The following is a 23,484-nucleotide window of genomic DNA, read 5'->3' as shown; positions in this document are numbered from 1 at the left end:
TGGAATTTGGGTTTTAGCAAGCTCTCTGGGGGAGTTTTAGGTATAATAAAGCTTGAGAAGCACTATGCCAGATAGAAGACTCTGTTCTAGTGATTCCCAAACTATGGTCCTCTGACTGTAATCAGAGTTGCCTGGAAGTGCTTCCTTAAGGCAGATTTCTGAGCATTGTCCCAAGCCTACTAAATCAGCATTTGATGATAGGTGTGCCTGTATATCTACATCTTTAATGAGTTTCCTAGATAATTCCTGGCTCACCGGAATTTGTACCTGTCAGTTACTGACCCTATGCCCTTTCCCTAGAATCACCTACTTTCCCACTACTCCTCATCACCAACCACCAAGTACCTTTGAGTCCTCCCCATAAGGTCTCAGGATGAGAAGGATGGCTTCTATTTTTAGCATTACATGCAGTTTCCTCTTATAGTTGCTTGAAATTGAGAACTCCACCAGCACTTTCAAGTGTTTGCTTACAGACTATTAATTACTTCAGCATGGTGGCTCTGGAGCAGAGAAACTTTCAACTGAGATGATAAGAAATGATGCTGGCTGATGAAAACCAAGCCTGAAAGTTACGACTCCCTGAAATGATAAGTCAACATATGATTCAACTGATGGAACTCTGATTTTTACTGGTCTTTTCAGGAACCATAGCTACTATGTGAAGAAAGCTGCCTGCAGAACTAATTTAGATGACAAATGGAAAGAACTTAGAAGAGAAATGGTAAATGGTAGAGAATATGCAGAAGCAAGAAGATGTGAGTCATGTAAGGTCCCTGGGCAGGACCCAGTTTGGGGAGTGTCTTGAGTCATGACTGAAGCCTATGCAAGTTTGGAAAGAGAGATTCTAGAGTAGAGTCTGTCTTTGATCAGAGAGAATCAAAATTTCCTTTTTTCTCAATTTCTTTTCTCTTTCTTCTGCTCTCAAATACTTGATGTTACTCACATTCTGGGTTTGGGGAGGGCATGTTGGTCATTTACATGACTGGCATCAGAAGCCGATTTCAAAAGCTGCAGCTACTGCAGCCTTTGTGCCACTGCTCTTTGCCCCTATTTCGTGCAGCCCCTGTTCCTTACTTCGTGTCTTTGATGGGCGCTTGTTAAATGCCAGTTCTGAGCTGGAGAGGTAGAACATACAAGAAGTGCATGAGAGGGACTCAGATCTGGTCCTAAGGAAGCTCGCTCTCTGAAGAAATATGTGCATAAGCGCTCTGGGAGGAAGGGCCCTGTGCTCTGGCGGTGAGCAGGAGGAGAGCCCGGGCTCAGAGGGAGAGGAACATATTCTCTCCTCTTTCTCTGTGAACTGTGGGGGTCACAGAGCCAGGTGGCTACCTTCTTAGAGCTCTCCCACTCCAGTCCTTTGCAAGTGGGCATGAGGGATGTGAGAGAGGAGTTCCGTGTTTAAGGAATGATCTGGGTACATCCTGACAAAACTGAATGAAGTGGAAGACTGAGGGTCTGCCTGCTTGGTGGGACAGATCCCTGGGGCTCAGTCTCACCTGCAGGTGTGGCAGGAAGCCTTAGCCCACCATACAGAGCACACTGTACCGTGAGTAGGGAATCAATGGGCCACACTTGGCCCCAGGGCTCCGAGTCCTAGGAGGTGACCTCAAATCTCAGAAAGTGACTGAACACAATAGTCTGTGATACTCAGGTAGTTAGGCCAAGAGGGCCCTAGTCACTCTGTTGGAATTTAGAATCCCCAGTCCCAGGAAAGAAACACGTGAAGAAGGCGGTGTGGTGTGGTGTGGCATGGAAGCTTGCAGTTTGGAGTCAAGTAGACCTAAATACACACTTTCAGTCTGTCACTACAAACTCTGTGGTCTTGGACACATTACTTTATCTGTTGCAGCCTCTGTTTGCTTCTTCCTGAAATGGATCTAATCCATACATGCATACATACTTTATCAGGTCATTGTGAAGACTACATGAGTCAATGTCTTTGAAAGACTTAGAAGTGTCCAGAGTCCCAGGGACAGGCCGAATAAACAATAGTCTATTTCTCACAATGGTTGTAGTTCTTGGGTAAACAAAAATAGAAAGGAGCAGGATGGAGAAGACATGTCCTGGGTATTTTGAAGGTTATGGGAACAATGACCAAGGCAGAGGCCTAATTTTCCATAACTGATAGAACTAGAATACACAAAAGATGCAGAAGTGCAGTTACCCTACACAGGCACCCAACCAGGGCAGGGTGGCAGCCAGGGTAACTTGTTGCTGGCCCCCAGCAGTGTGGTTGGGCCACTGTTACATTCTTCTTCAGGGAAGGTCTGAGTGCTCGTGAGCCATCACAGCAAGGGCATAGGGTTTGGACCTAGGTGTAAAGCCAGCCTCTTTCCTCTCTCCTACTAATTGTGTGACAGGTTCAAGTTACTTGACTTTTAAAAAGAAAAAGAAATGAGGCAGGATGAAAATACTCATCTTTCAGAGTTGAAGCAAAGAGTAGGGCCAGGGGCCTAGAAAGTACCTGGTATATAGTTAAAACCCAAAAAGTGGCAATTGTCATTGAGCAGGGGTATAGTGGAGGCTACACAAGGCACTCAGGTGCTCAAGCCGTGAGAAGAGAAGAGACGTACAAGTCTGCGAGGCAAGGCGGTTGACTTTATGACTTAGAAGCCACTGAAAATTAGATGTGGCTTTTGCACTTTCCAGCATCTTCTTGGGTTCTCAGTACATGTAGCAGAAATTGTCAGTTACTTTATATCTCTTCCCTGAATGTGCAAACAGCTTGGATCCACACCGTGGGGAAGGCTACTTGTCATTCTGATTATACTTCCCTGTGCTTTCCACTGTATACATAGCTTCAGAAGCGATTCTTCATCCCAACTGCCTCCCGAGTTCAGTTTCCAGGCTATCCTATTAAGGGCACTGTATTAAAGAGCTCTTTTCTTTTCTTTCCTTCTTTTTTTTTTTCCAGCTGACATAGGGGTTTAACAGATTAATTCATTAGTCCTTAATACCTTCTCCTTCTAAGGCCTGGTTCAAGTCAGTGCTCTTTGATTAGCATTATCTTTTCCAGCACAGCACTGAGCTGTTTTGCATCTCAGTTCTGCTGGCATTTGTTCCTGAGAGGGAGAGGAAAATATTAAAGAAACAAACTTGTAAAGTTTGCAAGATCACATCATCTAAGGATCAAATGTGCCATGTTTTCTGACTGGGGAAATATAAATGATCAATTTTTTACATAAGCAATTTATGTAAGAAGGGAAATATATATGTATGTATATAAACACCACTGCTGGTGGGTGCTAAAGAATACGGTTTATTTCAGGAATAGGTTCTTGAAACTTCATAGTTTCACAGAATTATTGGTGTAGTAAACCCCAGCAGTGTGTCACAGCATTAACTGCCCACTGTTTATTTCAAGCTGCTGATCAATATACCAGCTATTAATCTCTGGCAACTTATGGTATTTTGAAGATGATTATTAATGTTTTTTGTTACTGTTTCTTTCCTGATGTTCTTTTTGGCTGCATTTAGCAGAGAGGTAGGAATCTGTAGCTGATCGGATGTGTTCTCACATGCAAAGCGTCACCGGGATTTAATAGGCGAGAGAAGATTTACTTAGAGAAAACATTTCTTTAAATGAACCAGCCAGTAGGAAGAAGGAAGAGCAAAACGTGGGTGTGTCATATGCAGTAGCTCTGCTGCATGCATGTTTTCTTCTTGGGCGCCTTGCTTGTAAATGCCTGTGAGAATGGTAAATAGACGACAAAACCAGCCTTCCTCCCATCTCAGATTCTCCACAGTGCAATTGGAAGGCACGCCATTTCTAGGAAGTATTCCCCAAAGACGTGATCCTCTGAACCATGGAAGTTTTTCTTGTTTTAATGTTTGTTTTTTTAAACATGTGAATATTTGGCTGTTTCTTTCCATACACTTTGGCAGTGTCTCTGTTAAAATAACATGTAGTGGATGCTCAGCTTGAGGTCACTATGACTATCAAACTGCAAATCAACAGGGCAAGAAAAAAGGCTGTGCAGCTACTGCTTTCCAGGGAGGAGGGGCTGAAGATAGAACTTCATGTCTGGGACAGTGAGTGTGAGGGGCCTTTCCACCTGTGGGGAAGTTATGCCTTGAAAAACTTGCCCCTTTGGTTTGTGCCCATGCGCTATGCTCCGGTTCGGTGTTCCCTCTCGAAGTCTAGTGGGTTTAAGTATTCTCGTTACAGTTCATTCCTGCCCTCCTCTGCTTTTTTTATCCCTAAGCGTAATGCGTGATGCATAGGTGGACAATTCATTTCTTGCCATGTTGGTAACTGAAGTGCCACCTATTAATAACAGTGACATCAGGCAACTGTTGGAAATGGTCCACTTGATTACTTCTTAGTATCAAAGGACTCTGCTTCCAGTGGGATTTAGGGAGCTACTGTAGTTTCTTTACAAAAATTTTCAAGAACAGCTCTACCATGCTCTTGCTCACTCTCAAAATTAAAACTGAACTTAGCAAAAATGATGGTTCTTATTTTTGTTTGTGTCTTAATCTCTACAAAGCCTTTTTCTTCTTCATTCTTAGGCTCAATGACCCAAGAATAATTGTGTTTAAATTCTTCTAGAATAAAATTTCTATTTTCATTTATCTTAGTTGGTCATTTAACTGGAAACATCAAGTAAATATAATAATAAATTAATGAGGAATAAATCTCAAGATGCTAAATTAAATTGCTGCTAGAGCACTTTTTCTGGCTTTTAAGTTTGGAGATGTTACCAATAGGAGATGAGATTAACAATAAAGGATGGGCACCGGACATTTAAGAAGCCCACATAAACACGAAACATAATGCTTGTAAAATTACAGTGTATGCATAACTGGGAGGGCAAAGAGTGGCAGAGAGGGAAGTGAAAATCAGTGTCTTATATCTTTGGTGTAGTACTGAAGTCAGCAACTGTATTTTGAAGCAAATTTTTTGGTGTGCTTCTCATGGGATGGAATACTGACCCTACCCCAGAGTCCTAAAGGAAATGACAGACTGTCAAGGAAAAAATAAATGGTTCTCAAAGTTGAGGTTTTCCATGTCAGCAGCATTTGCTTCTAAAAGGGATCACTGACCCAGTGCAAACATTTTGCAACCCTTTCACATGCTATCAGTTTCTCTGTCTGGAAAGTGGGTGTTTGTGATCACACTGAATCTTTAAGGATACTGAGTATGTTGGTTCCATAGCCACTTCTATTACATGCATTATTTTTAAGAATTAATTAGAAACTGCCTAGTATTTATATCATTTAATCCCAAGGACCAAATTTTTTCGGCTTTTCCATTCATTATCACCCAAGAGTTCTTCTTTCATTTTCTTCCTGGCATGTATTTTTTTCCAATTGTGGCATAACCCTTAACCATCTCTTAGAGTACAGTATGTGGTATGTCCATGAGCATCTCCTTTATCACTTCCTGTATTTTTTTAAATTGGTTAATCTAAATTCTTTGTTTATTGCACTTCTTTTTTGGACTCTGATAATCTGAGATAAACTTGGGTGCATCATCCTCTTTAAATCAACCAGAGGTATGGTTACAGTTGTCTGGGATCTTCTAAACTATTTTAAATGTACCAAATAACTGCCAAAAAAATGTGTTGTTAATTATCTATTCTGAGCATGTGAGATTTACGTTCTTATGTACATTTCAACAATAAGCAGACACATGAAGTAGGTGTGCACATTGCAAGAATATTTTTACTTAAAAGTCTATTTTGATCATTGCCCATAACAGTTAATTGAAGGGAACTGGATGACTTAAGGAAAGGTTTCTAAAAAATTTAAACATTTTTTCTTAACCACAGTTCCTACTACCTGACTGAACTATTTGGTTATGCTGCAGCCTGCTTTATTGTTTAGATTCCTCTGCTTTCACCTTTATTTATTTATTTTTAATATCTAATCCTGTTTTCCTGCTTACTCAGTTTCAATCAAGGATTTTTTTTTCCTTGAAATAAACTTCCAGAGAGAAAAAAATCCTTCAACTTGATTAGCAAGAAATTAGAACAGCGAACTGAAATTAAACATCCACTCTCAAACTTGAGTTTAATTAAATGTTCTTATCTATTTACAGATTTATTATATTTTGGGTTCCTTATCAGTAAGATTATTTTTCCTTTTCTCCAGAGCCTGTGCTTTTACCCATCCTGTGTATGTGAATGGGCTCTTGTTTCTTCTGCATCAGTAGTATTTTGTTTTCTTTGGTTTTGTTCCCCTTCAGCACGCTTCACTTTATCCCTCATAGCACATAAATCAACTTTTTGCTACATTTCCTATCAAGACTGCTGATATTTTTTTATTTCTGCTTCTACCTGTGGCATGTATATTTTGACTACTTGACATGTTTCCTCCTTTTTAAAGCAGATTATACATACAAATGAAAGTCTGGATTTTAGTTTTCTTTTTTCATTGGAGTACACATAAGCTTTATAAAAATTCTGGTATGTTTTAAATATGCTTTCCAGAACTGTTAGACATGTACTTCTTTCAGCCTGTTCAGAGTAAATTAATTTTTCACTGACTTGTTATTACAGACTGATTTCACTTTTCATAAAAGCATCAAATGGAACTAGAAATACAAACCAACTCTGCTCTGTAATTAATGCAAAACAATAGAATTATATAAAAGCAGTCATGACAATGTCAGTTAGGTGTGTTTGGGGAGATTGAGAGCAAGTAGTGTTAGTTCCTCTCCTCCTATAATAAAACTCAACCTCCCTAAAATGTTATAACACAAGTAAAAATTTTGAAAGTGAATTTTAATAGGAAGTTCCCAAAAATTGAGCAAAATTCTAATTGACAAGCTCAACCCTAGATTTGTTAGGTAGGTCCTTCTAAATCCATACAATCTATTTTTGGAATAATTTGGTTGCCACTATTGGAAGTTGAGTCTGCTGAGTGCAGGAAATGTGAAGTACTACCAGGGAGACCCAATTGTACATCTTTTTAATGCCAATAACATGAAAGCACAAGACCATCCATAGACTCATGGAGACATAAAGAATAGATGACAAGGTTATAAATGGTATACTGAAATATAGGTTTATATTCCCCTGAATGCTTTGAGGAAGATTCTCTAAATTTTATAAACTGGTACATGATAACTTGCTTTAGCATCCTTATGAGATTGAGAAAAATGTTAAACTAAAAAGCAACATTTAATCAGAGCTTCTCAAATATTCATGTTAATTAGGTTGCTTATCCAACTGGGACTCATTCCAAGTCTTTAAAAACAATTCATCATAGAAATCATGAGCATCTCAAGATACACCAATCCCCACACCTACTCCTCTTGTCCTCTTCTGCGTGTCAGCAAATGCCATCTGGCTCTTCTTGGTCTTGCCAGAATTCTTCATGTAATCCTGGACTCCATTCTTCTTCTTACACTCCATATTCACTCTATTAGCAAATCCTTTTTTCTCTATCATCATACTATATCTGGAATCTTCCCATATTTCACAACTTTCCCCACTACTTGGGAATTTTAGTCCATGTAGTCATCATTTTCCTTGGATGTTTGCAATAGCTTCTTTACTGCTGTCCCAGCTTTTACACTTGCCCCCTTATTCTCAAATCAGAAATCAAAACAATGTGGTTAAAAATAATCCAGCCTAGGTATTTTGTCAATTTGTATCTTTCCAATTGCTTCCTATCTAACTTCGAATTAAAGCCAAAGGCTTTACAGGGCCTAAATGGCTCTCACCGACTCCTGATCTGTTTCCTGTGAGTCTCTCCTCAATGTGCTCTGTTCCATTCATTCTGGCCTCCTTGTTATCCCTTAAATGTACCTAGCATGCTTCGCTTCAGGACTCTTGCTGTTCTTCCAGTGATACATTGTCATGGTCAAAACAGTAAAAATTCTCTGTGCCTTAGGTTTCATTGAGAAAAGGCTGCCAATTCTATCCATTAGCTCTTATAATGTAACAATGTACCCCAAATATCATTGCCTTAAGACATCAAGCATTTATTAGTACATTTCACACTCTGTGAGTCAGTTAAGTATCAACTGATCCAGGCTAATCTAGGCTGGGCAAGCTATTCATCTGCAGGTTGGGTGTGGGCTCTGCTCAAGACTGGGCTTAACTAGGTCAATTAGAGCCTTGGCTAGTCCTTCTCATGGTAATGGCAAACATGTAAGAAGGCATGCATGGATATTTTGGTAAGATAATATAAGTATTTGCTGTTAACTATTGTCATCATCTTAGAATAGTGTCCTTTGGTTTATCAGTAGAGCTCATTTTGAAGAATGACTCTGAGCAAAATAGCAGCAAGCTGCAGCCTAAATGAATGTTAGCTACCAGTGCTTTTCCTTGCTGGGTGACCAAAGAACCTTAAGATATTTCTTCCTCATCTGTGCTGTTCTGTATGTACCATTGGATATTTTTAAACTTTGAGTAAAAGTTTTTATACACAACAGCTTAAGTTGTGATGATGTTGTATCTTTAAGGTAAGAAAAATACCTATAAATGTGCAATATGGTGCAGAAAGAAAGGACTCAGGACAGAAAATGGCAATGGCAGGAAGGGAGCAAAGTTTGCAGTGAGAGGTTAGAGAGATGTAAGCAGTGAGCTTTCTCTTTGTATCTCCCTGGAATTCTCAGAAATTTTGAAGATTGCACTGGTTTGCTGTCTGAGTGATAGGATCCCTAGTCCTGTTTTTGGCTGTCAAAGGAAAGGCTAATCCTAGAAGCTGGAGGGATTAGGGATTTTGATTTTCACATACAGCATCAAGACATGCCCTCTTTTCATAATTGAGGTGGGAAAATTCCATGACTTTCCTAAGAATATCTTTTTTACTGATAATTTTCTGTTCTTATCTAATTTTGCAGTAGGGGGAAGGGTTTCTATTCAAACAAAACCTTATTCTTAATAGAACTAGCCATATCTTTTCCTTGTGTAGTCTCTGATTTTAATGCCTATATGATACTCATTTATTGGCCTATAGATCTTGAATTTAATGATGCATTTAATGAAGGGCCCAATAATTCCTAGTGCTAGCAGTTTATTTATTCATTTATGGTTGCTGAAATTACTCATTTATGCTTACTACTGACCCTGGATGAGAGTATACCATTGAATTCCTTGGATTCTGAACCTACTCCCTCTGCCTCAAATGGATAACAGCAACTTGTTCTTCATGGTAACTAGGGCCAACCACCTTGCCAATGTGGTAGCTTCTTATTTATCAGCTTGTCTACCTACATGAGGAGCCCCAAATGATCAGAGGGTACTCATCGCCACAGGTTAAATGAACCCCTGCTTTGTCCTCTGTTGGAAGAATTTCCCCTTTAGAACTTGGACTTCAATAGAATCTAAGAGGATGAAGAGATAAAGAAATAATTTTGCAAATGAGCCCCTGGAAGTGATGGTGAGAGGAAGCAATCACCCCTCCAGTGCTTGGTTCTCATACCCATGCATCATCACTCCCAGAATCCATTATGTGTTCTGACTGTTTGGTTCCTACACTACATCCTACAGGCACCAAACCCACAGGCTATATGATCCCTAAGCTGAGTTTTTCATAGGTCATTTATCTTTCTATCAAGTTGTCTTCTTTCTGGATGTGGTGGTAAAACTGAGATCATAACCTGGATCCCTTGTTCTTCTACTCTAAGAGATCCTGAGTTGGTAAACCAAGTATTCCATAAGCCCTCAAGTGGTGGTGTTACCAGAGGTACTGTTTGCCACCAACAGTAAACCTTTAAACAGAATGCATGTAAATTCTAGCAAGGATGAAATGCAAACCCTGCTAGACTGGAAGGAGTCTAATAATCCTTCCACCAGCTGACTAGTTATTCTCTTTAAGGGATGCGGCTATATTGAATGTGCAGCCACTGCACTGCTGGGCATTCTTGGGTCCATGTAGAGTCTCCATCCCTCCACCATAAATATTCTGTCCTTGGACTGGCTGCATTAGCATTGGAGTGGGAGAAGAGATGTCTTCTGACTTCTAAGGGACAAGTTACCATGCTATGTGGTTATTGGGTGCTCCTGTACAGTGGACATGCTATAGTGCTCATTGTCAGAAGACAAAAGTATCCTCATTTTTTGTGCCCATTAGCATAGGTTTATCCACATGCTTTTTCATCAAGTTTCCTTGCCTCAGTCAGGATGTCCACTGCCCAAAGGCAAGAAACAAACAAATGCTTGTGAGGATGTGGAGAAAGGGGAACCCTCCTACACTGCTGGTGGGGATGTAAACTAGTTCAACCATTGTGGAAAGCAATATGGAGGTTCCTCAAAAAACTAAAAATAGAAATATCACTTGACCCAGTAATTCCACTCCTGGGAAGTTACCCAAAGAAAACAAGATCCCAGATTCAAAAAGACATATGCACCCCTCTGTTTATTGATGCACTATTTACAATAGCCAAGATATAGAAGCAACCTGAGTTTTATCTTTTGGTAGATGAGTGGATAAAGAAGATGTGGTATATATACACGATGGAATGTTATTCAGCCATAAAAAGAAAATAAGTTCCACCATTTGCAACAACATGGATGGATCTAGAGGGTATTATGCTCAGTGAATAAGCCAGGAGGAGAAAGACAAATACCACATGACTACTTTTTTGTGGAGTAAAAACAAAGCAAAACTGAAGGAACAAAATAGTAGCAGACTAATAGACACTGAGAAGAAACTAGTGGTTACCAAAGTGGTTGGGGAGCGTGGGTGAGGTGGGAGAAGGGGATTAAGGGGCACTATAATTTGCAATCACAATGTAGGTAGGCCGGTGATATGATAGTACAGTACAGAGAATACAATTAATGACTCCATAACATCTTACTTACTTACTTACATTGCTGGATAGTGACTACAATGGAGGTGGTAAGGACTTGATAATATGGGTGAATGTTGAACCACTGTGTTGTGTATGTGAAACCATTATACAATTGTATATCAATGCTAGTTAATTAAAAAAAAAAGTATCTTTGCCTCACAAATGATCAAATCTTACTTTTTCTAGGTCTCTTACAAATTAGCTAAGTGATTTGCCACCTCCCCAAATTTTGTATATCTGTGCACTTTCAGCCACTTTTGCTGCCTTGAAAAGGGAACAACCAACTATATTGCTTACAACTCAACTAATTGGGAGGATTTCCCTTAGTTGCTGTCTTCCAGGGCCACCCCAGAAGGGATGTAGTAAAATTATAGTCCACTTTAGTTCAGGACTAATACACTGTGTCCCAGGCCTGAGTTTTTGTTCTTCCTGGGTCAGCTAGTTGTAGGGTATCACCCGTGATGCTACAAGTTCAGCCTGAAGGAAAGGCTTCAGCACAGTGCAGGTAGGTGACGCGGGATGCAAGGCTGGTCGTTTATGCAACTAACTTGTGCTTTCTGGATCTGCTTGCATTCTATCCCACCCTACAGTGGGCTGCTGCTGTGACCTTAAGACTCATTAGATCCAGTTACACCCAGGTCATGATGGCAGCACCAGTTACAGAGCCACTTAGTAGCTAATGGTCAGGCACACAGTCTCTACTCGGGTCTAGAAAGAATGTAGGAGCTGCTTTTAAAGTGGCAAATATTTCTCAACTGCTGATGGCACAGCAGAACCCTTGTTGTTTGTGTGACACTTGCATCAGAGCTTGTAAGACTGCATGCAGAATCCTAATCCGCCATACACCAGTTCCATCAGTTTGCTGGGTCAAGTATCTTCAGTGGCAAGACAGCTTCCATGACAGCCTGGACCAGCTGTACAGACCTCTCTTGCTCTTTCGTCCCTGGAAGTGTTTGAGGCATCTGATAAATAGGTTGCTCCTTGGCTTTTTATACCATGATAGCTCTACTCCAGAGGTTAAGGAACCATCCTGAGCAGCCTGTTAGATACTAAGGATGCTCATTCCAATTATGAACCAAGGGACCAGGCAGATAACTTTAGGTTTGGTCCAGTTAGGACTCATTCCATTCCAGTGTCAGTGCTGCCATGTAATCCAGTATTTTACCTTCTGCACCTCAACTCAATTCATCACTGGTAAACATTTTAAAATGCTGATGCTACAGCATTTCAGGGTTACCATCAAAGAGGTCCCATTGTTATCTGACCAGGGAGTGAAGTCCCATTTCTTCCTTTGATAACTAATTTCTGAGTCCCATCCTGATGGTTGAATTTTTCCAGAGTCACTCCTTGTAAGAATGATTTTAGCCTAGGTTGCCCAAAAGCAGACCCTGAGAAAAGGTTTGTATGCAGTCGATTTTTTTTATGAAGTGATCTCCCAGAATGAAGCTGGGGATGGGTTGAGTGACATGGGGAAAGAAGGAAGGAAAACCAATCAATGAACTTCTGCCAAGCTGATCAGTACTGTGAGAACCTAGGCCCTAGTTTCATGAGGGATCTTCTAAGGAACAGGGGAAAACACTGAAACATCACCTGTCAGAAAGATTAATAAGGCTTTAGAAGTGATTCCTGCTTTGGAGAGAAAAATCTGTGGGCAACACAGAAAGATATGGGTTGAATTACATTATACGTAAATGGATTTGCAATAATCTGAAAGACAGATTGACGTCAATCCTGACGAAGGCAATCAGTGGCAGGCCTGAGACTCTGTAGTATCAAAATGTTGCTTAATTATGTATTTGAAATTATAACATGTATATTTACCAAACTGGTTGATAAAGAAGATGGAAGACTGAATCAAGAATTAAGATCAGGAAAGTCCAAACTCTTTACATTTCCTTTTGCTCTTTGTCTCATCTTTCTGCTTATTTTTACTTTAAGAGCAATATTATCTAATAGAGATATAACATGAGCATAAGTAATTTCAAATTTTATAGTAGCCAGAATAAAAGGTAAAAAAAGAAACCCTGATGGAATAATATACCTTAATCCAAATATTTCCAAAATGTGGTGATTTTAACATATAAGCAATATAAAAATTATTAATGAGATATTTTATATTTTTTGTTGCTAAATCATCAGAATCTGTGTTTTATACTTAGAGGACATCTCATCTTGGACATACTGAATTTCAACTGCTCAATAGTCACAATAGTGGTTAGTGGCTAACATGCTGGACAGCATAGTTTAGAATGTTCTTTTCTGTTCTTGGCCTTGTTATTCTCTACTCACCTTCAAGATACAAACCAAATATCTCCTCTTCTAAGGAGTCTTCATCGTCTTCTCTTTTTATTTCCCTCCCTTACAAATTTCCATAACAATAGGAATAGCAAAAGTTTATGTATCCTTTCTGTGTGTTACTGATGTACTTCTTAATTATACCAATCACAGTATTTATCCTGATTTACAATTCTTTGTCAAATTATCCATCATTACCAGCAGTCTCTGAGTTCCTGGAGGGCAAAAATAGTGTCTTTCATTTTTATAGCCCAGAATCTCACTAATTTTTTAAATTGAATAATTTTATCTAGAGTTAATATAATAAGGTGAAGTTAATACATATGACTACAATGAGACTAGGTCCCTAAACCAAACCCCTAAATACAGGATGGGAGGAATGTGGCTTACAACAGTCCTCATGAATAAGATTTAAGGACCTTAGATTTGATAATTAGTGCAATAGGAGTAAATATTAGTATTTTACTACCCAAAACATGGATGCCCAGTAGATCATGTTACCAAATACAGTGTATAAAGGGAAAGAGAGGAATAAGAATTTCTTTTTGACTGGTCAGACCACATATAGAGCAATACTTTTGGTGGTACCATTTTGGGATGGTACCATAAACAAACTGGAATGGAGAAGATGTAAAACCATGTCATGTGAATAATGGATTCAGGAAATGAAGATGTTTTGGGCAGAGATATGAATAACCAAGGAAAATGACGTTCCTCCAAATACTTGAAGGACTGTATAGAGAGGATGGATTAGACTTGTGAGCTTCTATCAAATAAAAATCAGATTTACTAATGCCAGCCATAAGGACTTGGGTTTCAACCTTACATAATCAAATAACAGAGTCTAAAACGATGCCTGAACATCTGAGAAGTGCTTTAAAACATGCGAGTGAATTAATGAATGAAGTGAAGTGAGACTCACCCTGTTGGCAGGGAGGGGGTTTCTCTTTCTAGAGTATTCCAAGTGCAAGCTGGATAACTAGGACATGTCGTAATGGGGATCAATGGTGAGAATAGATGTAATCTATGATTCCTTCCAAGCCATGAATTCTTGTTTTCAATGATTCTATTCACTTGAAAGTGAAACAGCATTGCTTTTACTCAGGTCAGTGTTGACAGTGTACATAACTAGTTATATATCAGTCATAAGAAACTCTCCAATCAAAACAATAATGTCATTTTCCCTTGAATAATTCTCACTAGGTTTCTGCTTTTGGAAGACTGAGTTGGTTAAAGAAAGTTCATAATCAGTGTTTTCAGAATACACTTCAGGACATGAAGCAAACCTCACACCAACAATGCATTATTACTCATTTATTTTTAGCAGTTAGTCACAGAACAACACAGATGCCCAGAATTCCCTGGGCATATAAACAAGAAACCTCTGCCTCTGAGATCTTCCAGTCCAGATTGAGACAAGTGCAAAACAGGAAAGCTGAGTGTTACCACAAGAAGATGAATGGCGTCATTGATACCTGCATGTGTGACTTCTTCAAGACAATAATGCTTTATTTATTCAGAAAACTTCAACTAAAATGTGACTCAGGGCATATTTTAGTCTTTTGAAAACAACAGTCAGTGTCACTACAGTTGCTGTGAGTACATGCGATTTGCTTTGAGAATTGTGAGCGGTCCTTTTGCGTTTATCAGCATTATAATCAATCAAAAACTTTGTTCTGAGCACTTACATTCCAGGCACAGGGCATATGCAGATGATTAGGACATGTTGCTTGTCCTAAACAGAGCTTACTTACATGTAAGAAAGGCAAGCTATACTAACACAAAAAGCTAATTAAACACCAGCCACAATGCTAATGGAAAGAATATAAACTTTGGTTTCAGAGAGAGCTCAGCTTGAAACCTAGCTCCACCAGTTGCGAGCTATTTGACCTTGGTCAGTTTTCCTTAATTTTTTGAGTCTCTGTTCCACCAGTAGTACGATATTACCTAAATAATGTGTTTACTGTAAGAATTGAATGAGATCTGGTAGAGAAAACAAGATACCAAAATTCAAGTATTTCTTTAGGTGATAATGGATAAATGAATCAGGAATTGGCAAACTTTTTTTATATGGAGACAGACAGTAAATATTTTAAGTTTTGTAGGCTGAGCAGTCTTTATCATAATTACTCATTTTTTTTGTAGCATGAAAGATTCCATAGACTATGTCAATGAATGTCAAGGGGATGTTTTATTTGCATATTTTGGATTTTACTTTTTATTTAAGTTAAAATGCACAAAGTATAGAGAGTCAACTTATTCTGCAAGATTTTCTATGAAAAAACATCAGCTCCTTTCCATTCCCTTGTCTGAGAGCCAATCATTTTCAACTCCTTTAACTGATTCTTCTGAGTATTAACCTCCAAATCTATAAATAATATGGAGATATATTGCTCCTATTAATTTTTGAATTTCATGTACTATCTATGGATATTCTACATTGGACAATGAGATTCCACACTTTTCCCCCATCCAACTGCCACCACATAAGCACTCCCTGCTCACCCACCCTGCCTCCCAACATAGTTATGTTATACTTTCATGATTATGACTATGTGCGTGATTCATATATGAATTATATAGCAATTTTGTTGTATAATGTTTTGCTTTCTTGGACTTAAAAATTTCCTTTTCTTAGTATCCCTTGTATTGCACTTACCTCTAATTCATCTTCAGCCTTCAGCAGTTATCTAATTATCTCCATAAGTTGTTCACATGCATCAGATGCTCTAACAGTTTTATCTCCCTGAAGAAGAATCACCCAGAGCAGTCGTTCACAATCTGCACATTCATCAGGATTACCTTGGCCCCTGTCCTAAAGGTTCAAGTCTTCTGAGACAGAACTGGGAATGTTCATTTGTGACCATTTCCCAGGTGATACTGATGTCAATCTCTGCACCATGCTTTGAGAAACACTGGGAAGTGCAAGCCAAGGGGCTCTGGTCTTGCTGAAGTCTGGCCTGGATGCCTCCTACATCAGATGTGACCACCCATCCTCAAGCTGCCATTCATCATCATCCTGGGAGTTCCACAGCTTCTCTCCTGTGTTGCTCTTGAAAAATCCAAAGCCGTTCTGAATCCTGATCCCTTGTATATCACCTTCATAAAATAGTGCCTACATTGTCAAATTAGCTTACCACATGTTAGTGTAATTTACCTTCCCTCTGTGTGAGCTCATTTTAGGAAACAACAGTGTCTTAATCATCTTCATATCTCCCATGCCTGGCACACAGGGAGCACTCAGAACAAAGTGCTTGGCTGATGATTTTCCCTAGATTTTTATAAAAATGTGTCTTTGTTCTTCATATTCTGAGGAGGGGGGCTGTTAACAAGTACTTCCATATATAGAAAACAGATTTAATCAATTTTTGCATCTTCCTTCTGAGCCATAAAGACTCCCTTATTCACATTTGTCTGTGTGTATTTTCTTCTCAAACCCCCTTCAGTGTGTATTTAATTGTTGGGGATATAGGTAGTTGACACATATTTATTGACTGTTTTGGTAGATTTGTATTCTTTGAGAGACCTGGCACCTCCTATCCTAAAGGAGATTCCTATAAGGAATTTGTTTTCTCCTAGAGATGGGTTCAAGTTTATTTGAAACTGATATAGGAAATCAAATCTTGAGGCTTATTAATTGTATGCATACTAAATGTCACAGTTTCCTGTGATAAAACCCTTTGTCCACTGGGAACCATACATTGAGGGATTGTATACAATTTGCATGTTAGGCAAAAAATAAAAATAAAACCGTTATTAAAGAATTCATTTTTTTTGCTATAATGTAATTAATGGCAAGATCCACAGTTCCCATATGGATCACTGTGAGTCTCATAAAAGAGTTTTATCTTACATCCATTCACATCAATCTCAAAGTTTTCTGTCACCTAATAAAAATCCAAAACAAAAAAACATGAGGAGACTAATTGTATATAACATCTACTTTAAGATTTCATCCAGGGAATAAGTTACTAAGTTTGCTTTCCTTTTCATGTATGGCAGGTACATGGAGCATGTCAAACCTGGAGGGTGATAATGTCATCAATGCCTAGGAGTGAGGTAGTGGCCCTGTGCATGGGTCATAGGGCAGGGCAAATGATAAACGTGGTGATAGAGCGGTGATTACCTTCCTCAAATGGAAGATAAATCTATGAGTGCAAATGTAATGTTTTATGCTGAATAGATGAACAATCATTCCAACATCCATCATTGCCAGTTCCTTCTGTTTTATCTGGACTGTATTGCAGCGGAATACATCTTATCAGTAATATAGCAGTTTCTTAAAGATGAAATTCTGTGTTGCAACAGGCCAAATGTGTTTGCTGTAGGCCCATCTGTCTCAGTAGTTCTTGTTCACACACTAGCTATTTTTTCATGTTTACGGCTATTTATTGCATATAAATACCCCAAAGCACAAATAACAGGCAGGAATATTGTAGACAAACCCATGACATATATCAAAGTATTAAAAGGGAAGCAAATAAGGGGGCAAAACTGTCTGTTGAGTGTCAGTTACAAGTCCTTCTGCCTCACTTACCCAGTATTTAGTGGATGGCAGTTCAGGGTTTTCAGTTCTCCCTTAAACGAAGATGTTGGCGTGCTGGCATGGAGATAAATCTGAATATGGTATTTTTTTCCAATGGACAAGCTTCTTAGCTTTACAAAGGATGACACCCCAAAACTATCCAAATTTCATCTGAATAAGTACTGAAAACGTTCAATTATAGTATATCAGGATTGGTAGGGACCTTAGGAATTTATTGCATATAAGCCTCCTTTTGCTGTCTGAGACCGCCCTAAAGCATGGAGACTTACTGTTTTTCCAGCATTCGGCTGAATATTTCTTGTGGTGAAGGGACCTTCTGGAGACTAATGCTATGCTATGTTTACTCCCTATGTTTGGACTGAGCATTCATGCATTTATGCTGTTTGAACCATTTGATCATTTGTGGCGTTCATATTTAATAAATGCTTACTGTGTCCCAACAATTGTTTTAGGAATTGGAATCCATTCCTTGTACCCTTGTGGCTCTTGTACCCTTCAGTATTCTTTTATTTACAAGTACAAAACTCAATCCAACCAACTCAGATATGTTTTTGGGGGGGATTTTTTTTATCACGTATTAGTGAGGGTCTTGCCAAAGGGTTTCAGCCCCAGACAAATTCACTATGGATTTAGTGAGACTGAAAAAATGACAATGGAACGTTCTTGGGGTGAAAGGCTTTATACCCAACTTTATTCCCATGGTGGCAGGTCAGTCACTGGAATCCCATCCACTCAGAGTGAGTCTGCATGCAGCACGCCATTCTCTGCCTTTGGGCCTCTCTGCCACCACAGCCATCTCAGTCTCTGTCCTCGGTGCTGCCACCACTCTAGTCTCTGCTCTCCTGCGGCCCTGCAGCCGTGCAGCAGCCTAGAGCTCTGAGCAGATCTCTTTATATAGAGACAATAAGAATGCATTGCCCACATGTGTGTAGTACGCAAGCCTACCAGGGCCAGGTGAGAATCCTGCCCATGGGAACCTTCACTTTCTCCACACTTCACACCTCCAGGATTCTGGTCTCTCAATCTACATGCCCTCAATCTTCTGCAATGGTTCCTGTGCAAAAAAGCTGGAACATTATAACCAAATTCCACAATAACAACAGAGGCTACAACAATATACAAATACAAATTATAATAACCCTCAAGCCTAAGAAGATCCATTGCCACCAAGTGGTCATCATGGCTGTATTCAAACCAGTTATACTCAAATGTGTTAACCAAAAGGACCATGGGTGGGCCTTACAACCTTCTCCAGCCTCTCCAGCAGAAAGTTTTGCAGACACACAGGCTGATCTTGCTGCTTTGTCTCTGGCTTCTGCTTCTTCATCCTCAGCGGCCAGAAATGCTGCTCCGGTTTTGGTTGTTGCCACAGCTCCAGTAAGATTCTATTTGACTTTCTGTCCAGTTTCTCTATCTGCTCCTGCCTCTATCAAGTCAACCCACATCTGGGTCCTCATGACCTTCATGGGCCCTTTAAATTCTTCCTTCAGGTAGCAGACCATATTTTCTTCTGTGCTTCCATTGCTTGAGCCTGAGTATAGGATCAGAGCACAGAATGCTCCACTACCTGGGGAGGGGGCTGTACTTCTCCTGGAGGAACCTGCCATTGCTGTTTCTTTACAAACTGGCAGTCTTTCAACTGAGGAGGGGCTGATGCGTCTGGCACCAACAGGGCCTCCACCCCCACCTGTTCGTCAAACCTCAGCTCCTCCTTCATTTCTGGGGCTGATGGCTCCACTACGTCCTTCACCTGCCCCATGGCATCTCGCAGCCTGGACTCTCGGGCTGCTGCTTCTCAGGCTGCTGCTTCCTCTCAGGCTACCATTACATCCTTTACCATTTCCACAGCACTTCATAGTGACACCATTTCAGTCATCAACAAATTTTTTACCTCTTCTATGGCACCTTGGAGCCCATGTTCTCATGCTGCCTCTTCTCGTTCTTCCTGAATTAGGACATCTTTCTCCCTTATGGCCTTTTCAATATTGTGAGAAAAAAAACCCCACCATTCCCATTGCCTCTGTATCTTTAAGGAATTCCCTATTTTGTTGAGGGTCACCTTTACTGCCTCAGGTCTTGCCCCCACCTCTTCCTAGTCCTGGGGTGGGGCTCAGTCTTCTAGGAGGCAAGTCACCTCAGACCTCATATCCACTGGAGGGCACTTGAAGGTCTCCCCATCCATAGGCGCAGCCTGCTGCAACACTCCTTCCATGAGGGCAGCCTGTTCCGTTCTTCTGTCTACAGTGAATCCTGCCAGTTGTCTTGCCAATGGGTTTCAGCCCCGGACAAGTTCACTATGGATTTAGTGAGACTGAAGAAATGACAATGGAATGTTCTTAGGGTGTATATCCAACTTCATTCCCACAGTATCAGATCAATCACTAGATTCCTGTCTACTCAGAGCAAGTCAGCATGCAGCAGGCCGGTCTCTGCCTTTGGGCCTCTCTGCCCCCTACAGCCATCCCAGTCTCTGCCCTTGGTGCTGCCACCACTCCAGTCTCTGTTCTCCTGCAGCCTTGCAACCCTGTAGCTGTGCACCACTTGGTAAATGCTTAACTGAGAAGCATGCCACCATAGAGGGAAAACAGAAATGAGCAATGCAGAAAGAGGCAGAATCATTACTAGGTAATTGGAGGACCTCCATTCAGCTGTGCCTGCTGAAGCAACTCAGTGTTTGGGATTTGTGCATATATGACCATACATTCCTTGTTATGCTTGGGCCAGTTGGAGCTGGGTTCTTGTTACGTGTAACAAAAATATTTTGCTCAATACATCTGATTACTTTACCCAATCAATACATCTGATGTGGTCTTTACCCAGTTGGTGCTCAGAAATGCAACAATAATTCACACATTTCAACTCTGTTAATCAAGAGAATACAGATCTTAAGGAATTTGTGAATTTCCTGAAGCCTGGTCTGTGATCAGCTGGATGGACTGGTAGGACAATTTTAAGAGCTTGGTCTTCAGAGTCAGAGCAAGGGGATTTGACTCTCAGTTCCATCATTCCTTTTAGTATTCTTTGGGCAAGTCATTTAGTATCTGCAGATTTGTTTTGAAAAAAGATGGTTCTATCATCCTATTTATAATCTGAGTTTCCTGTGAATAATCTGTGAATATGATGAGATCATATTAATAGCACTGTCCCTTTGCATTTGTTCACTCATCAGGAAATTACAGTACCTCTAAAGAAGCCTTCAAGAACTGCTGGAAGTCCTTCTGGGGTACAGTACATCTGCTTGCAGAGAAGTTGCTTTGTGAATACTGAGATACCCTGAATGGAACAAAGATAAGAAGTGACCAGTGTTAGCCTAAGCAAGAACTTTATACTTTCTTTTGTGTTACTGTCTGTTGGAGGAAAGCTCAAACAGTACAGCTTAGGCTGAAATATTTTAGAGAAATCTTAGTCTATCAGATAATTTAATCTTTATTGTATCTCTCTTCCAAACAATAATAATTAGCTGGGCTTTACTGAACACTTACCATGTGTCAAGCACTGTAAATTAGTCCTTTACGTCAATTAATTCACCAATTCTACATGGTATTATGATATATTATTAATCAAATTTCACAGATGAAGGCTCAGAAGGTTAAGTAACTTGTCCAAGGTTACATAGCTAATAAGTGGCAGAGCAAGAATATGATCCAGGCACCTGGTCCCTGAGCTTGTGCTCTTAACTTCTATACCATATTCCCTTCCTAGGACTGTTGTATGATTCCATGGGTTTATTTTGGCTGGATTTGATGGCAAGGCACTGTGGACGTTAAACACACACAATTTCCCTTCGAAAACTCTCCTAACCTTTTTCTCCAGGTCAAGACGGTCAGGTCTGGCTCCTTTAGGACATGCCTCCTTCAAAGAGAATTCCTCAAGAACACATGCAAAGAGGATTCCAGGGGAGGCAAGTGCTGTGATCGGTCCTGTTTGCTGAATATCTATGATCTGGCAAGTCTAAACCTCATTTCAGGGCCCAGCAAGAGCCCATGCTAAGCAATTCATGGATTTTGGGTGGTGAAGAAACATGAGTCAGTATCTATATTGTGCCTTGTTAAGCCTCTTCTCAAAACTGTGAATAAAAAGAATAAAGAAAGTATCTTAAATGGGTTTATAGAAGTGTCTCCTATTCACTCGTAATGGTAGTAATTTCTGGTATTGCTCACGTTTTTCCTAAATGTGAACACAGGCCAAACCTTTCTGACTAATGCTAGGATTATGCAGTTGATCCTGGTTTTTATCTGTATGGAAATTATTGTGTAGATATTCACCAGTGCATAGAAACACAGCTGTAAGGTGATGGAGGCTTTTCTTCCTCCCTTGGCATGCCATTCCACATCCACCCTAACACTACCCTAGAAAATCTTCCATCATCAGTGAAGTTCTAGCTCTCAGGCATTTCTCACTCACTTTAAAATTACTATAGCCCTTGGAGCCTAAGCCAGGGCTACTCAAGCTCAGTACTTTGATATCTGGGCTGGATAATTTTTTTGCAGTTGGGGGCTGTTCTGTGCTTTGAAGGATGTTTAGTTGCACCTCTGGTTTATATCTACTAGAAGCCAGTAACATACCCCTTGCCCCAATGCTGTACTCGCTTACCCCCACAACTCCCCAAGTTCTGGGGTAGCAATCAAAATAGCAAAATGGCCACCATTTGGGACCACTTGTTGATGCCAAACAATTTAGATTAAAATGTGTGCCATATAATTCTCTAGTTGTCCTTTTTGTTCATAATTTCCTCAATAAAATGGTAGATCTTTGAGGCAGAAATCATGTGTTATTATATACTTACTCATCTTCTAAATGTGAAGACAAAGGAAAAGGAAAGTCAATTAGTATTTGTTGAGAGCCAGCCTTAGGGCTGAACTTTTCTAAGGTTTTGTATATGCCATTTCATCTATTCATTCTATAAATATTTTTTGAGTGTCTACTTACTATATAATACTTGAGAGGCAATATTCAAATCCTGGCTCATCTGCTTAGTGTGACTGGGTAATTTACATAATCTCCAGTGCTTTGGTTTCTTTGCCTGTAAAATAGGGCAATAATATCACTCATCCCATGGGGCTGTGAGGATTACATGAGCTGAAATGTGCATTTAGAACAGGATCTGGACATACAAATATCTGCTGAGTGTTACAATCACTATTACTACCTGTTATTCCTGTTTTTTTTGTGCTGAAGAATCAGCAATGGGTGAAAGGTCTTGTTCTCATGGAGCTTATATTTTCCTGTGGTCTCATATAACCCTCATAAAAACTGTAAGTGATACAATTGTCCCATTTCACAGATGGGGAAAGTGCAGCTCACTGAGAAGAAGTAATTTGCCCAAGGTGTCACAGTGTCAGGGCCCACATGAAGTCAGCTCTCTGGCAACAAAGCCATACTGAGTATTTAACAGGTTCTCAGTATACTTGCTGATGTCTGTGCCATAAAGAAAGTTATTCCTTTTCCTTTTTTTTTTGTTTTTGCTTGCTTTTTCTTTTATAAAGACTCTTGAATCTTTCTTTTTAAGTTTTATAACTATATTTGGTTTCCTATTACATCTTTGGGTTTTTTGTTTTGCTTATGACCATGTTGCTATCTCAGCAGATGAACCAATCCTAGTTTTAGATACATGAAATTTCATTGAAAATGAAATGTCCACAGTGATTCATCTTTGTAGCAAATGGGTAGTGTGTACTTTGGGGTTTAAAAATAGACATGAGTCAAGAAAATCATATGTTTCCTGTTTTAAAAAAAACTTTTTAAAGATTTGGGTGCCCCTCCACCCCTTACCCTCATATTAAACATGGTGACCATAATTGGGGTACACATCCAGAGAGAACCTAAAATAGCTCATTCATTGCCAATTTTAACATTTAGAAAGACTATTTATTGACTAATAATTTCAGCTATT

At 39.7% G+C, this 23,484-nt stretch overlaps 1 long non-coding RNA gene across 1 annotated transcript in view; it reads left to right on the top strand.

Annotated features, from left to right (window-relative positions):
• Positions 1–22,007, top strand: part of LOC118971012 (uncharacterized) — a 274,439-nt gene extending 252,432 nt beyond the window's left edge. Inside the window, exons 5-6 of the long non-coding RNA XR_012124201.1 lie at positions 20,761–20,814; positions 21,405–22,007. This is a non-coding gene — a long non-coding RNA (uncharacterized lncRNA). The remainder of the gene's footprint in view (positions 1–20,760; positions 20,815–21,404) is intronic.
• Positions 22,008–23,484: the final 1,477 nt, after the last annotated feature.

The sequence above is a fragment of the Manis javanica genome, chromosome 2 (assembly GCF_040802235.1).
Source record: "Manis javanica isolate MJ-LG chromosome 2, MJ_LKY, whole genome shotgun sequence".
NCBI classification, from domain to species: domain Eukaryota; kingdom Metazoa; phylum Chordata; class Mammalia; order Pholidota; family Manidae; genus Manis; species Manis javanica.
Note: the sequence above shows the minus strand (reverse complement) of the source record. Positions and strands in the feature narration are given on the sequence as shown.